Raw genomic sequence first — 14573 nt, forward strand, 5'->3', positions numbered from 1 at the left:
AATTGCAGAAGACAAACAAAAGAAAAGAAGAAAAAGCAAATTTACTCCACTAAATAAACAAGCAACCAAAAAGGCAAAATATCAAATACCAACCCTGAGACATTTTCCATAAAAACACAAACACCCCACCTCTTAACTCTGTTCCTGACTCCCACCCTGGTGAGTCATTGTGCATGAAGAGCTGGACAGTATTTGTTTGCCAAGAACGTGTTTAATCTAGAATCTGCAGACTGACACCAGAGATGCAAGAGATGCATACAATGCACTTCCCCAGCCCATTTTCAATAGGGGAAAACACCAAATCAGCTGCCAAAATGAGTGCAAATCTTCAGTGTCATCAGAAAGCGCTGAACTTAGACTATGCAGTCTGTCTCTTCTGCTCAGTTTCGTTTCCCCTCTCACAGATTCCTTTCAGCAATTGCACTTTGTGTGGCATAGGGTTACACAGAAGCCTGCTCATCTCTTGTTTGATCTCATTTGTTTACCTTAGTCATGTTATAAACACTAAATCTATTTTCCAGCTTATGACAAGTGCGTCCATTATTCTTTCTTTCCAGCATCCCAAGCATCCTTAATGCTGGCCTCAGAAATGCTGTTGTTTTCTAGTTTCCATTTTCTCCTTTGACAGAAACAGCTACAGAGGTTTATGCATAATTTGGCTTCTAAAGTTCACCAAGCTTTTGCAGCTCCTTAGTTGTATGCTGAATGTGGAGACAAATATAATTTTTAGATTTTTCTTCCCAACTACTTTTGTGGAATGAAAAGGCAAATTGACAATTTGAGACCAACAACGTAATTTATCTCAGCTTAGGCTAAGTTATGGCAAAATACCTCGAGAAAGGAAAGTAGGAGGCAACACAACTCTTCCTCAACCAGAGGTTTTTGCCAGGGAAAAAGCCCATTCCATCTTTCAAATTAACTTTCAGACAGGAGGGTCCAGGCTGATATCCAATCCCTTCAGCTTGTTAGTCTGAGGATGCTGCTGAACCATCCCATGAATGAGTTTCTGGGATGACAGTAACAGGGCATCCCTAGACCACCTCCAGTTTCCATTTGTGCCAGTGGCATATCTCATGGATGTCTGCCTTTCAACATTTCTCATTTAGCTGTATTCCAAAACTGAGGAGCAGTATTTTCCCTTAAAACAAAGGCAGAACTTACCAGAACACTGATAAAAAGAAAATTCTTCTGTACTGCTGAACATCCTGCACTACTAATAAATTCATAATGAGAGTAAAAGGTGTTCAGCTCAGTGGGGAAAGGATAGATCCTTGTACTCCTTATAAATATAGATACATATTTTACAAAGATCATTTATAAGTCAGACCTAATACCCCTTTGTGTCTCAGCATATGTCACAGTTGAGCCAGCCATGATACACAGAGTACCACCTCACCACTTCAGAAGGCTGCAAGCATCTGTCCTTCTTGTTCTTTAGCCCAACCTTTTATCCCCTCATGTTCCTGCACTGCCCCTGTGTGCCCTCTGCTCCCTTTGGTGGTTGCTCAGTGCCCCTGGGCACTCCATGGCTCGTTGCTGTCAGTGCTGCTCACAGCTGTGCCACTGGGGATGGGGCTGGGCCAGCCCATCCCAATCACCACAAACTGTGCACCTAAATCTTTGCACCTTCTGTAGGAGAACATTGGAGACAATGAAGAGGATTGGTCTTCATGCCATGTGAGGAACCTCCTACCTACACTCACTGTGAGACTGCTAATAACCACCATTTTAAGGAAAGCAGCATCTTTATCTGCTTTGGAGTATATTTCTGTGTATTAGGGTATTTCAAAGGCATTTCAAAGTCATGCAGCAAGATCTCATTCCAACACTGACTCTGATTTCTATGGCAGCAAGAACTGGGCTGTAAGATACTGCCCAGTTTGCAGAAGCAGAAAACTTTTTCAAAACCTGCTCTCTGTAACACACGAATTCAGGTCCTTCTAGTCCTTTACACCACATCTTGGCAGAGCCACTGGAAACCAAGAATGCTATGGATCTTCATTATTAGCCTTTTGCCCAAGATGCTTTCCTCACTATATGATTTTTCTTCCTTTCCATGCTTTTCTTTAAGCTTAAGAGGTTCTGCATCAGCTGCTAGAATATGGATGCCCAGGACCCACTGTGGCATTATGAAGTGTTGTGCTAAAGCTCCGCAGGCTCATGTGACAGCAATTCCCCCCCATGCACATACACTCTGTGGATCTGTCTTGACATCCAACCTACAATTTCCCAGAGCTTCCCTTCAAGACCTCAAGGGAGATATCTTCACAGTTCATGTGTCTTATTGCTATTATTTTCAAACAATGTGGTATGTGGAAATAAATGCCCTGTCCTCACACAAGGGAGACCGGCAGTAAAACCAGAGTGCCACTGTATGAATTAAGAGGAAGATGAAAAACATTGAGATAATGTTGTTAACCACAGCACTTGACAAAACATAGTGTTGTCCCTAAAAAAACCCTCACCTAACACCCAATACCTAGTGTTTTATCTCAGTAAACAAAAATCACACATGTAGTTATTATAATTAAATTATTAATAAAAATTAGATTACATTATACAGCTGAACTACAAATGACAGGATTTTCTCTCTTCTGTCCCAGTGACATTTTTGCTTGTGGTTTTATAGCCCACTGTTATTTTTAGGTCACTTCAGTTGTTTTGGAAAAGGACTGTATTTTTACTCATTTAAATGTCATATACATGTATGTATTTACCCAGGAAATAATAGGAAGAGTTTCTGATAATTTGGGAAATCCGATAACATACTGTTTGTGAACTCTACTTGAAGTTGAGGAGGGACCAAGAAAAACACTGAAAAAGATAGTTTTCCTACAAGGAGAAAGTGGTTTTTAATCTGTAAAGTTCCTGACATTGAAACATGCTGACTGGAAAGGTCAGAGAGCCACTCTATGTTTGAAGGGCAGGGCCTTAGCTAAAGAGGTACTTAAAGAGAAGGAACTCCCAAATCCTGGCAGGACATATACCCAAATCCTAAAGAATAACTGTAAGCACTTAGGACAGCCACAGAAAATGTCAGGGGAGAGGTGAGTGTTCTATATGGATATGCCAATTTTTCATGCTAAACAAAGAGGATTTTCTCTTAAAATCCCTCTGCAGGATGTGATGACTTCCTTGTCTTGTTTGTGACTGTATGGCTGAAACTGGTCCATCAGACAAAGAACAGGAGAAAGAGATTATGAACCTCAGCAGGTTAAAACTGCTGCTGGAACTTAAGGCAAGGGGGACTGAAAGACCCTCCTTGTAGGCAGTGATGTCACATGGAATATCTCTGCCAGAGAGAATGGCAGAGGTGTGCCTGGAGCAGAGTAGGTGATCCTGGGGAAGTTTGGAGTCATGGCTGTAAATTCAGACACAATCCACTGAATGCTGAATTTCAGGAATGTTACCAGAGCTGTGCAACAATCCTCACCAGTAGTGCTGCTTGTGAATGTACATATAAACATTATTTACATATAAAACTACTCTCCAGACATGGAACAACACCTTGAAATAGCTACTTGGCGTCTCCAGAAAGAACTGATTATCTTGAGCAGCTCCACTTTCCTGCAGTTACAAAACATTCATGAAATTCAAACCACACAGAAAAGCATGGTTCCAAATGTTCAGAAATACTTGGGAAGTGGACAATTACTTGGCCGTTTTCTAGAAAGTTTGAATTGTAATCTAAATTAATGGAGTGCACTATGAGTCACACAATTATTTCACAATATATAATCATCAGGCATTCAACCCATTTGTTTAACAAATTTTGTAAATTTCCTAATGAAAGAAGAAAATAGTAAAAACCCTAATCTAACATCAAAAATACACTGCACTTCCCAGTATTACTGCACAGGTCCTCTACCTGCACATCACTGTTTGCATTTCTCTGGGCCAGCCTCCACATCAGGAGGCCACAGCCAAAAGCACAGCTGTTCTGGACACTCACTGCCACATCCTACAGTAACAAACTTCACCAAATTCAGCCCCAAAGCTTCTTAAACAGAGCTACATTTGGTAGTGCTTGTGCACAGCACTGCTGGTATCGAGACGTTTGATATTGAAATCTCACATATGCCCTGCGTTCTAAAATAATTAGTGATTGTAATTTTGTCCCAGGCTGTGCACTGTCTACTCAGACACCACACAGAACCCACGGCTCTGCCATCTGCAAATACATTTGAACAAGGAAGTTTTGAGCACCTGCCAGAAAGCAGAATATCAGCAGAAAAATACATTTACTCAAAGAGAATGAAAATTTGCATGGTAGCAAAAAGAAACCAAACATTGCCATCACCATTATGCTGCTGAAGTGCTATTGTAAATGTGCAGTGATTGTTTGCTCACTGACAGCAAACAAAAAACAGGCTGCTTGAGTGGGAGCAGGATACAGTCTCTTCAAAAAGAAAAGGATCTTCTAAAATATCAAGTCAAACTGCTAGGAAATTGATCCATCCATTTTTATTTTTTTTTAAGTGAGAAAAATAAGTGGGTTTGGTAATTAAAAAACTCCAAACAAACCAACCAATCAAACAACCAAAAAGCAACAAAAAACCCAACCCCCCCCAAAAAAAAACCAAAAAACCCCCAAACAAAAAACAAAAATAACAAAAAACCACCAAAACAAAAAGAAACCCACAAAAAAACAAAACCAAAAAAACCCAAAAACAAAACCAAACCAAATCAAACAAAACAACAAAAAAACCCAACCAAAACCCAAAGCAGGCTTTTCCCTGGAAGTTCCTGAGAAAAACTGTGTTGCCCTTAGAGCTTAATTTTTTTTATTACCATCTATAATTGTTTCCCAGGGTGCAATCACTCACATGTAGCTAGAACAGTACTGACTGGAGAATGTCTCCTATATAGGCTTTATTTATTTTTTCCAGAGAAGGGAGACAGAGGCCTGAAGCCATGATTTTGTCTTCATTCTGTGTGCAACATATCTCAAGGACAGAGCACTGGACTGTAAACAAAAGGGACAGCTGTAAGGTCATGAACATTCCTGGAAGCCTATTATACACAAATACAATGTGGAAAGAATATGGAAATCAGACTGAGCTTTAGCAATATTCATTTTATGCAGAGTTTTACATGTTTCTAAGAACCCATGCTATTTCAAATTCTATTAGATCTTTTGTGTTGTATCATTTAATGTATTACAAAGCAGCTTTAGCTAACAGCAGAGGTGGGGGAGAAGTACAAATCTCACAGCAGAGCATAAAATAACCTTATTGAGTCAAAATGTTGTCTTTTTTGGAACAAAAAGTAACCCTTTATAAAAATTAAATAATAATAAATAAAATAATAATAAATTAAATAATAATAAATTAAATAATAAAATAAGGAGTTTCAGTGCTAACTACACTATATGGAGTCAACTGAGGATGTATGAACAGGAAAGAGATAAGAAATGTTACCTATGTGTTCTGTAGGTTATATTATTCCTACCATCTTCCATTCTAGGAATGGAAGCTTCTAGGCTGATTGTTTTACACTTGTCCTTTAAGTAAATAAATAAATAAAAAGAAGAAAAAGGCCCTAATATTGACAGCTTTATGACTCCAGGAAAGGTCAGAATTTGGGTTTTGTTTTGGTTTGGGTTTTTTGTTTGGTTTTTTTTTGTTGTTGTTTTTTTTTTTTTATTCTCCTGTGCAGGGTAATATTTTCAAGACATGTTTTTTCCTGCATATTGTGCTTACACAGACCTTTTGGTGGTGCTCCAATAGAAAAACGTCTGCATGTGCAGTTCTAAAAAGCTTTTCAGCAATGTAAATTATTAAAGACACAGGGACTCAAAACCATACAAATGCAGTGAAAAGCAAAATCCCTGTTGGCTGCTGTACATGACTGAGTTATGCTTTGCTTTCTCCTTATCTTCATTAAAGTTTGCACAGGAAAATCATTCTCTGTGGTCCCTCCTCTGTGTCAAATGCTCCAGCCATATCCTATGTCCAAAGCACTGCCTCCTCATACAACACTCACTAACTCCTCAAGTTAGTATGGGGACTAGAGTAAAATTAAATGGATACTTCTAAATTCTTCAGCTTTTGGATTATCACATGTGGCTCTTGGCACTGCAATTGCATGAATGATCACCCATGAATTTTTACCCATTATTTTACTGAATAGTATGTGCCAAGAATGACACAATGTCAAGTTAAAAAAATATATAAAATCTCTCACCTGCTCCTAATAACTCCCCCTTCCCACCTAATCCTTTCTTTGCCTGAAAAAGAGATAGGCCTCACAGGGAGCCCTGAAGGTCAACAATCTTGCATTCCACTGGAGCAGCAAATTCCACAATTAAGAACTAATATAGGAATGTCAGAGTCCCACATGATTTCAGTGGCTGTAGTTGAGGTTCAACGACATGCATGAAAGCCCTGCTTGTTAAAAATCAACACAGCAAATTGTCCCTACAAACAAACTGGAGGCCAACGCCTCTTACAGATGGCAGAATCATATTCTTGAATATTGAGCTAATATTTATTTGTTGCTGCAGCATCAAGTCTGTGTGACAAGCATATGCCAAAGTGCCAAGAACCTCCAAAGACAGCACCTCTTCTGTTCCTCCCCAGCTAACAATTGGCATAAGGAATACAATATTGTTTCTGTAAGAGCTGAACAGTGAGAAGTGACCTGCACAGTCTTCGACAGACGGAAAATCACAAGCAGAAAATTCATTTCTCAATGAAATGCATTTCTCACCACTTTTTTTCCTTTGATACCATTATAATAAAATATTTTCTATTCTAAGGAGGTCTCCTGAATCCACACATCACAGGCAGAAGGTAAGTATTTTATTGGCATTTCTCCTTTAGCAGCTACTCAATCCAATGAATCTGTCTATTCTACCTGCTCTGCACCACTCCCAGTAAAATGTGATCAGTAGATAAATGGGAGAGCAAGAGGGAGGAAACAGCATAGATGGTCTCAGTGCCAGCAGCTATCAGCTAGGCAGGTTTGTGTGCCATTAGGAGAAAGAAATACAAAGTGCTCTTTCTGTATGCTCTTCTTTGTATTAAAGCAAAAGCTCCAGGGAGTAACTTAAAATCAAAGGCTGACAGGGCACAGTGAATCTGAACAGTTGTAAGACAGCTGGGGAAGGAGAGGCACACAGTGGAAGGAGGAGAGAGAGGAGGAGATGCGGATACAGAAATAAAGTTGAGCAGTAAAGTGTAAATCCATCTCCCCCCTTCATCTTGTTCCAGCAGATTCTGGCAAATACCTAAGTTTAGTTGTTTTAGAGTTTTTCTGAACTCTGTTGAGATGCAAAAGTGCTTTCAGCATGTCAGATACAAGTGTTTTCCCCTTTCATATTTTTAATTGTTCAAATACATTTAATGAAGCCAACGTAACTAAGCACTTGGAACTCCCTGCTAATATACCCAAGTGCTGAGGCAATCTGAGTGGATCTACTTGCAAAATAGTTCCTGTTTCATTTGCTTTCTGTGTTAAGAGTCCAGTGCCACAGAGGATTTGGCAAGCCTATAGTGCTCAGTGTTTATCATGAGGAACTGGCTTTTTGTTTCTTCCCAGGACACAATGTTGATACAGAGTGAATTCAGTACTGAAACAATGCCTCAGGATGACATTAACAGACACTGCTGTGGCATATGAAATCTTTCAATATTTATTCTGTTCATATTCCCAGCAGTAACACTGTAGTTAATAAATGCACCTGAAGTCTCCACTAGAATTTTTCATTTCCCATTCTAAGCTGTTTTAAAGTGCTCCTGTGCACTTTACAATAGTTGCTCTCTTTTGTCACAAACATGATATCTTAAGAGTGGAAGAGTCTGATCCCTGTAGATCCCAGAATTACCATATCCTACATTAATCAAAGTTTGTGAATCTACTTAAGATTATAAGATTACAGTAGCCTAAAAGTTTAAAGTATAAATAAACGTGTATTTATTTTTAAAAAGAGCTGGAACATGTTGGCAGTCTTAGAATTCACACTATTTTCTTGTTGGGTCAATAGAAAAGGATTTTCTCAGCTTATATTTGAAACAGACTGCTGCTAAATCCTATGCAAAGTCTGGAATGCATCATGCCTACATGTGCTTACATTTTTTTACATCACCAAGATAGCTAATTACACAGCATCGCTTATTTATTTGTAACTGCATGACCTTGATGCTCTCATGCCTATGAGATTCCAAAAATCAAGTACAGCTTCAACACAGGTAGCTGCTTGTGGATGTAAGTCCCTGAACAGCAGGGAACTGGACCATCTTAGCCCATTTCAGGAGCTCATGCAAAAGCAGTGTGACCAGCAGGGCCAGGGAGCTGCTTCTTCCCTTCTCTTCTGCCCTTCTGAGACCCTGCCAGGAGCTCTGCATCCAGCTCTGGGACCCCAACATAAGAGAGACCTTGGAGTGAGTCCAGAGGAGGCCCTGAAGATGCTCCAAGGGCTGGAGCTCCTCTGCCATGGACACAGGCTAAGAGAGCTGGGGGTGTTCAGCCTGGAGAAGAGAAGGCTCCTGGCAGACCTCAGAGCACCTTCCAGTGCCTAAAGGGGCTGTAAGAGAGCTGGAGAGGAACTTTCTGCAGGGGCATGGAGTGACAGGACAATGCGGAATGTCTTCAAACTGCAAGAGGGCAGGTTTAGATTAGACATTAGGAAGAAATTCTTCCCTGTGAGGGTGGTGGGGAACTGGTACAGGTTGTCCAGAGAAGCTGTGGATGTCTCATCACTGGAAGTGTTCAAGGCCAGGTTGGACAGGGCTCTGAGCAATCTGGCCTAGGGGAAGGTAAAGGTTCTTTAAGGTAAAGGTAAAGATGGCCTTTAAGGTCCATTCCAACCCAAACTATTCTGTGATTCTATGATAATTCAATAATTTCATGCATGGAGTATGGCAGGTCTTACTTTGCATCATACTCCATGTTATGATAAAAATTAAAAGCTCAGACTAAAATCCTCTCCTGTTTTACCTATCATACCTCCACTTGCTAATGTGGAGCAATGCTAAGTGCTGAAGAACTGGACACATTTTAAAATTCCTAACGAAAATTCACTTCAGGTTTCACCACTGGGATCACTGAATGCTGCATCAGTGTGTGGGCTGTATGTGAACAAAAGGGTTTTCTTGAATATATGCTGAAAATGGAAACTATCATCATCATTAGGTGATGTTCTGACTGTGAGGCATTTTTCAGTGACAACTTTTACAGAGAGAAATGAAGAGACCTGGCCTAACATTGAATTCAGGGTTTTTTTAAGCACAAGTCCCATACAGAAGCCCAGTGACTGTTACTCAGTGTCCTACCTGCACCTCAAACAACATATCTGCAAGAGGTGTTTACCTCATGTTTTCTTAGTGCAATATTTGTCTTGAAAAAGCACTTAGGGACTTAAGCACACATATATGTCGTTATTTGTATTTGTATAACATTTACAGGTAAATGTGTGCGGATCACTTCACCCTGACTAAACTAAAATCATCCTTTAAACTGAGCAGAGCAAAAGTTTCAGAATAAAATTTCACTGGGGTTTTAGGAGCTGAGGAATACTACAAATTTAAATTACAACCTGGTAAAAGGTAATTATCCTCGAGGAGATGCTTCCTCTAAAACCTGTTCATATCTTAAAAAATTGTCATATTATAATCTAAAATATATGTATTTATAAATTTAAAAGATTTCATTAAGTTCATTAAGTAAGAACTTAATGTGCTCAAATTCTTAATTTGCACTGTAAATTAATAAAAAAGGGATATATTGTGAATTTAAGTCAGGGCAAAAATCATGTAAACAAGAAAGGACAATTTAAAGAACAGACAACTGTCTGAAAAAATTCTGGCAGTTCTTATTAATCATATATAATCATACTTCTTCCATTTGTTTTATATCACTGTGAATATGAGTAGACTTAATATCCCATTTTGACACACCCTTCATATTGCCTAGCAGAAGACAAAATGTTATTAAAAATGGCTTGAAAACATCTGCAAGATCAGTGGATTTAACAGCAACTGCAAAACAACTTACATTTAAACTCTTATTACACTAAGCCTCAAAAAAACTTAGGCCCTGCTTAAATTATTTGGAAAAATACAGAATAATGCAAAAATATTTTAAAAAACTATTCCAACACACATCTTTAAAAGAAGTTCTGTGGTAAAGACATCTTCCTGTTGTGGCAGTTCTCTTCTCTGTTCCTATTTAGACCTTTATTAGGGGAGCACAACAAAATGCCAGCTAATGAATGAGAATCCACTTTATTTTCACCGGTTCCCCCATGATCACTCCTATATAGCTGAAATGTATTTTCCCAGCCACAATTTGGCTTTCATATAAAAATATCAACTCTGCTATATTCCGGTCACATACTGATCCTGGTCTTTTTACATCTTCTCTTTAACTATACACAAGCTATGGTTTTAATTGAAGAAATAGAACTGCTAACTCTAGGCTGTTGTACTCGTTAACCTGCGATCTAAATACAGGTTTCTTTAGCAAAGTTTCTATATCTATCACCAGGAATGAAACTCGTGCAGACTTCACATGTGACTTTCCACTCACTTTCAATTTAATAAAAATAGAATCCCTAAGTGTTTGAATGTACAGTTCCCACTTTGTTTCTAAATTTGGACCATTACTTTAAATTATTGTTTAAAGCATCTCTCCCTAAAGGAGATCAGAAGGAAAAAGGACAATGTCTAACTGTAAAGTCGTGATTGTGGGGGAGTTTTCTTTTACTCAGTGCTCTGCAAAAAGCTGTTTTGTGGCACTGCAGAATGCTATGATTTGTTGCATCTTTCTGCAACGTGAAAGGAAACCTCATCATCTGATCACCACTGTATCTTTACAAGCCCTGAAGATAAAGTATGGAAAATCTATAACTGCAATGTTATGTCTGTTGCTGCTGCGCTCTTTATTAATCAATCAATGCCTCTCAACAAAGCTCTTTCAGCCTCCTCCTGTAGCAGTTAGACCTATAATCAGCTAGACAAAACCAGTTCAGAGATGCATCCTTTGTGCTTCTATGTAATTTACATACACTAAAAAAATCCCTCAGTGTGCTATTCATAACATATTATGTAGTATAGAACACACCACATTATGTGCTATAATCACAGCCATTACTTAAATTGGCTAAAACGTTTTTTTACATTCTGGAGTAAATTTCACTATTAAGACCAAATGGATTAGATCATTGTTTCCCTATTTCCTCCGTAAGTAAAACACAATTGTTAAATAAGTCCCTGACCTTCCTGTACATGTAAAGTAGGATGAGAGTACTGTTACAGAAATGACTGTTGTAACAATTTGTAAACATTTGCACCTGATATACAGACACCTTCTGGCTAATTTTTAATAATGAAATTTTTAATTTTCTGAAACTGAACCACAGTCACCAGTGGAGCAAAGAGCATCCTGTGCTGCACTGACAGGAGCTTCAGCTGCTGCCATTACTGTGCCATTTCAGACACTGCTGTCCTACAGCACGGATCGATTCACTCGCCTTTGCTTCACCATGGTTCTCTAGGGGCCTTCTCACCTGAGTTTAGCCTGGTCATTCTCACCCCCTACTGTTTTAATAACAAGTCACATTTGGAAGAGTTAGCATTACAGCTAGTGACTGCACGCTGGATTTTACTTTGCTTTTTTTTGTATGTGAATAGTCCAGGGGGATGGAGCCTTCATTTCACCAGCTTGCCCACCTCGTGCAGCCCCTGCACAGGAGGGTCAGCAGATCCGCACTGATCAGAGCTCTGGGTCAGCTGCACAGAGCTTGCAAAGAAAGTCATCTGTTAAGTACTCAAGGAAAGATTTATTTAGAAAGCTTCCGTAGGAGGCCAGTGATGTGGATACAAAAGGTGACAAGTCCCAGGTGCTCTACTTGTTTTCAGGGCAGGAGCAAGGTTTGCAGGGAGCTGGGCTGCTCTGGAAAGGAGGTAGAAGCTTGGTGTATGTTGCCTGACTCTCACAGAAATGCTGGGAAGCAATGAAGTTTTACTTTTAGTTAAAAACACATATAACACTTCTATAAGCTTCTCTGAAGATGTCAGCACTGTAAGAGATTATTTCTGTTCCACTGAAATCAAACATCTGGCTGTTAGAGAAGATGAGAGTACCTCAAATAAAAAAAAAGAGGCTGTTAAAGCATTACAAGAAATGTATATCTTCTACAAATCAAACTACAACATGCTTTATGATCTCTTCAAATGGCTGTTCAGGCATTTTGATAAAAAAACACACAAGACTTGCCTAAAATTTAAATCCTTCCTTGTATAAATATATTTATTTTCAGCTCCTTGAAATAAGTTGTGATGAAATAGAAAGAAAAAAGCTAGAACAGTACAAGAGTTAAGATCAGAGTTTCTTCCTCTGTATTTTCATATCCCACTTCCCTTGATAGTACCTGAAAATGTGAATTGGCTGGTTCCTTTGAGAAATTCATGGTGGAACATACTCTTACCAAGAGTTTGAATTCTTAGGAACCATCATTGGCTACAAGTGGAATAATACACATTCAATTTAATTTTTTCAGCATGACACTAAGGTCATTAACTACCCGAGTTCAAATCCATACACTCCATGAACAGATAGTAAAACCGTGAATCACCAAGCTAAAATCCAATTCTCCAGATGCCAAACTTCCCTGCATCACTTATTAGCAGAAACAAAGCCAACAAAAAATTCCACCCTCTGATTCCAGTTTCCAAATGCTATCTATCACCATTTTGATCTTCAGTGATAGGGATTGCTGGAGAGCACACCCAACAGAACATTGCTCCTAAGAAGAAATTCAGAATGTGGGCAAACTGGGACAACATTCTCTCTAAAATGTTGCTAAGCTTCCCTTCATTACTGTAAGGTCTTAATCTCAGTTTTGACCTGAATGGGCCAGAATTTTGTGGAAGTCTGAATCCAGTTCTCTACTTTGTAGTTGAAGTCTGTATTTACTGATGCAAATACAGCACCTGACTTTTGATTCAACACAATCTATAAATCCATGTCATCTTCACAATACAGCCTGGGCTGTATGGGGAGGTGTGGCAGTAAGACTGTCCCTGAGGGTGGGCTGTATTGGATGGAACATGCTCCAGAGAGCTGTATCCACTAGCATGGCGTCAAACACACAACTGGATTGGCAAATCTCCCTGGACAAGTCAGGAAACACAACAGATGCTGGCAATCACAGAGACAGTGTTGGAGTGCAGCCTCACATATTATCCTCACCCTCGCTACTGTTATGTTGAATTCTGACAGGGACTGACCTTTCACAAGCTTCTTTGGACAGAAACAGTCAGAAGATCCTTTCTGTTTGTCTGCTATCAAATAAATAGGTCTTAACATGTACAATATTTTAACAAAGATATCTAGTTGTGTCAGTTCTCTATATGAGCAAAAAGCCTTTCACCAAAATAAGGGACAGAATTAAAAGAAGGTCACCTCTCTCAGTTATGTGATTACCCAAACTGAGAGAGCCTTTACAGCAGAATGTGCTGCAGGTCTCAGAAGTCTGCAATCACTCAGAAGTTAGCTGGGAATTTTAAATTAATTTTTTTCTATAATCTTTTGTCAAGTATCAGTACATTTTGCAGTTAATACAAGAATGAGGTTGATTTGACAATTTACCTGAACATGGCACCACAAATGTGCCTCCTCACTGCTTTTATTTACTTACCAATCTGAAATTGTGGTATACTTCTGTAGGTGTTTTTATGATGCCTACAGCTGGAGAGGGAGCTGACTGACTTGGCTTCTAACAACTGACTAAGCTAGTTAGCACTCTCCTTTAGGCTTGATGTTTTTAAGACAAGCTAACATTCTTCCTTTTCCAGTGTCCTCTAACTCCCTTGTTCTTTTGTCACCCCCTCCCCAACCCTCACCTTTTCTCCTCTCAGAAGTAAATTGATATTCAGCATTTTGTCACATGGCAGACATCTATTTTTCACTTGTCAGATTGGCCAAAATTAAAGCAAAAGCATATTAGTATCTAATCAACTAATGCAGATTCTCTGAGTGAAACTGTTGTCAAAAATGGGTTAAAAAAACCCCTTGAAAATTACTGAAGTAAGAATACTCAGGCTTGCATAACAAGGGACAAGATTTTTGCATATCCATTAAGGATTTTTAAAAATAAACTGGAACAAAGCAGAGGATGGGACACAGCTAAAAGCACATTGGAAAAATCAATAGCCATAAACAGCAGATCCTTTTTAAACAAATCTATCTGTAAAAAGAAAACTGAAAGTGAGTAATTCTTTATCCTCCAATAAACAGCTAAAAATTTACATGTACTCCCAGTCTGAATAGGATCTACCATGTTTAACATATTCTGGGTTATATTTTGCCCTAGATGAACCAATTAGAGGCAGCCATTCTTCAAGGTGAAAATATACATTAAGAGGAAAAGACACCATGCCAAAAAACCTTTCATTTATTTAAGTAGTAGTAGTAATATTAGCAGTAGTGGTGTTTTCCCTTGCTTGCAATGAACATAGGTGGATTTTATCTCCAATGAAACATCAGTATGAGATATAATGGTTGTAAGAAACCAGGTGACACTCCTCCCTGTTTGATAACACAGAGCTCACTTTTCTCTTATTGATTCT

The 14573-nt window shown here is 38.9% G+C and overlaps 1 protein-coding gene and 1 long non-coding RNA gene across 7 annotated transcripts in view; one reads left to right on the forward strand and one right to left on the reverse strand.

The window, feature by feature from the left end:
- Positions 1 to 14573, reverse strand: part of MAMLD1 (mastermind like domain containing 1) — a 247384-nt gene that overhangs the window by 185650 nt on the left and 47161 nt on the right. The gene's annotated exons all lie outside the window — the stretch shown is intronic.
- LOC135304138 (uncharacterized) lies at positions 2204 to 5022 on the forward strand. The gene is made up of 3 exons (XR_010365582.1): positions 2204 to 2308; positions 3121 to 3329; positions 4890 to 5022. It is a non-coding gene; the product is annotated as an uncharacterized LOC135304138 (long non-coding RNA).

This window comes from Passer domesticus, chromosome 7 (genome assembly GCF_036417665.1).
Source record: "Passer domesticus isolate bPasDom1 chromosome 7, bPasDom1.hap1, whole genome shotgun sequence".
Classification (NCBI taxonomy): Eukaryota; Metazoa; Chordata; class Aves; order Passeriformes; family Passeridae; genus Passer; species Passer domesticus.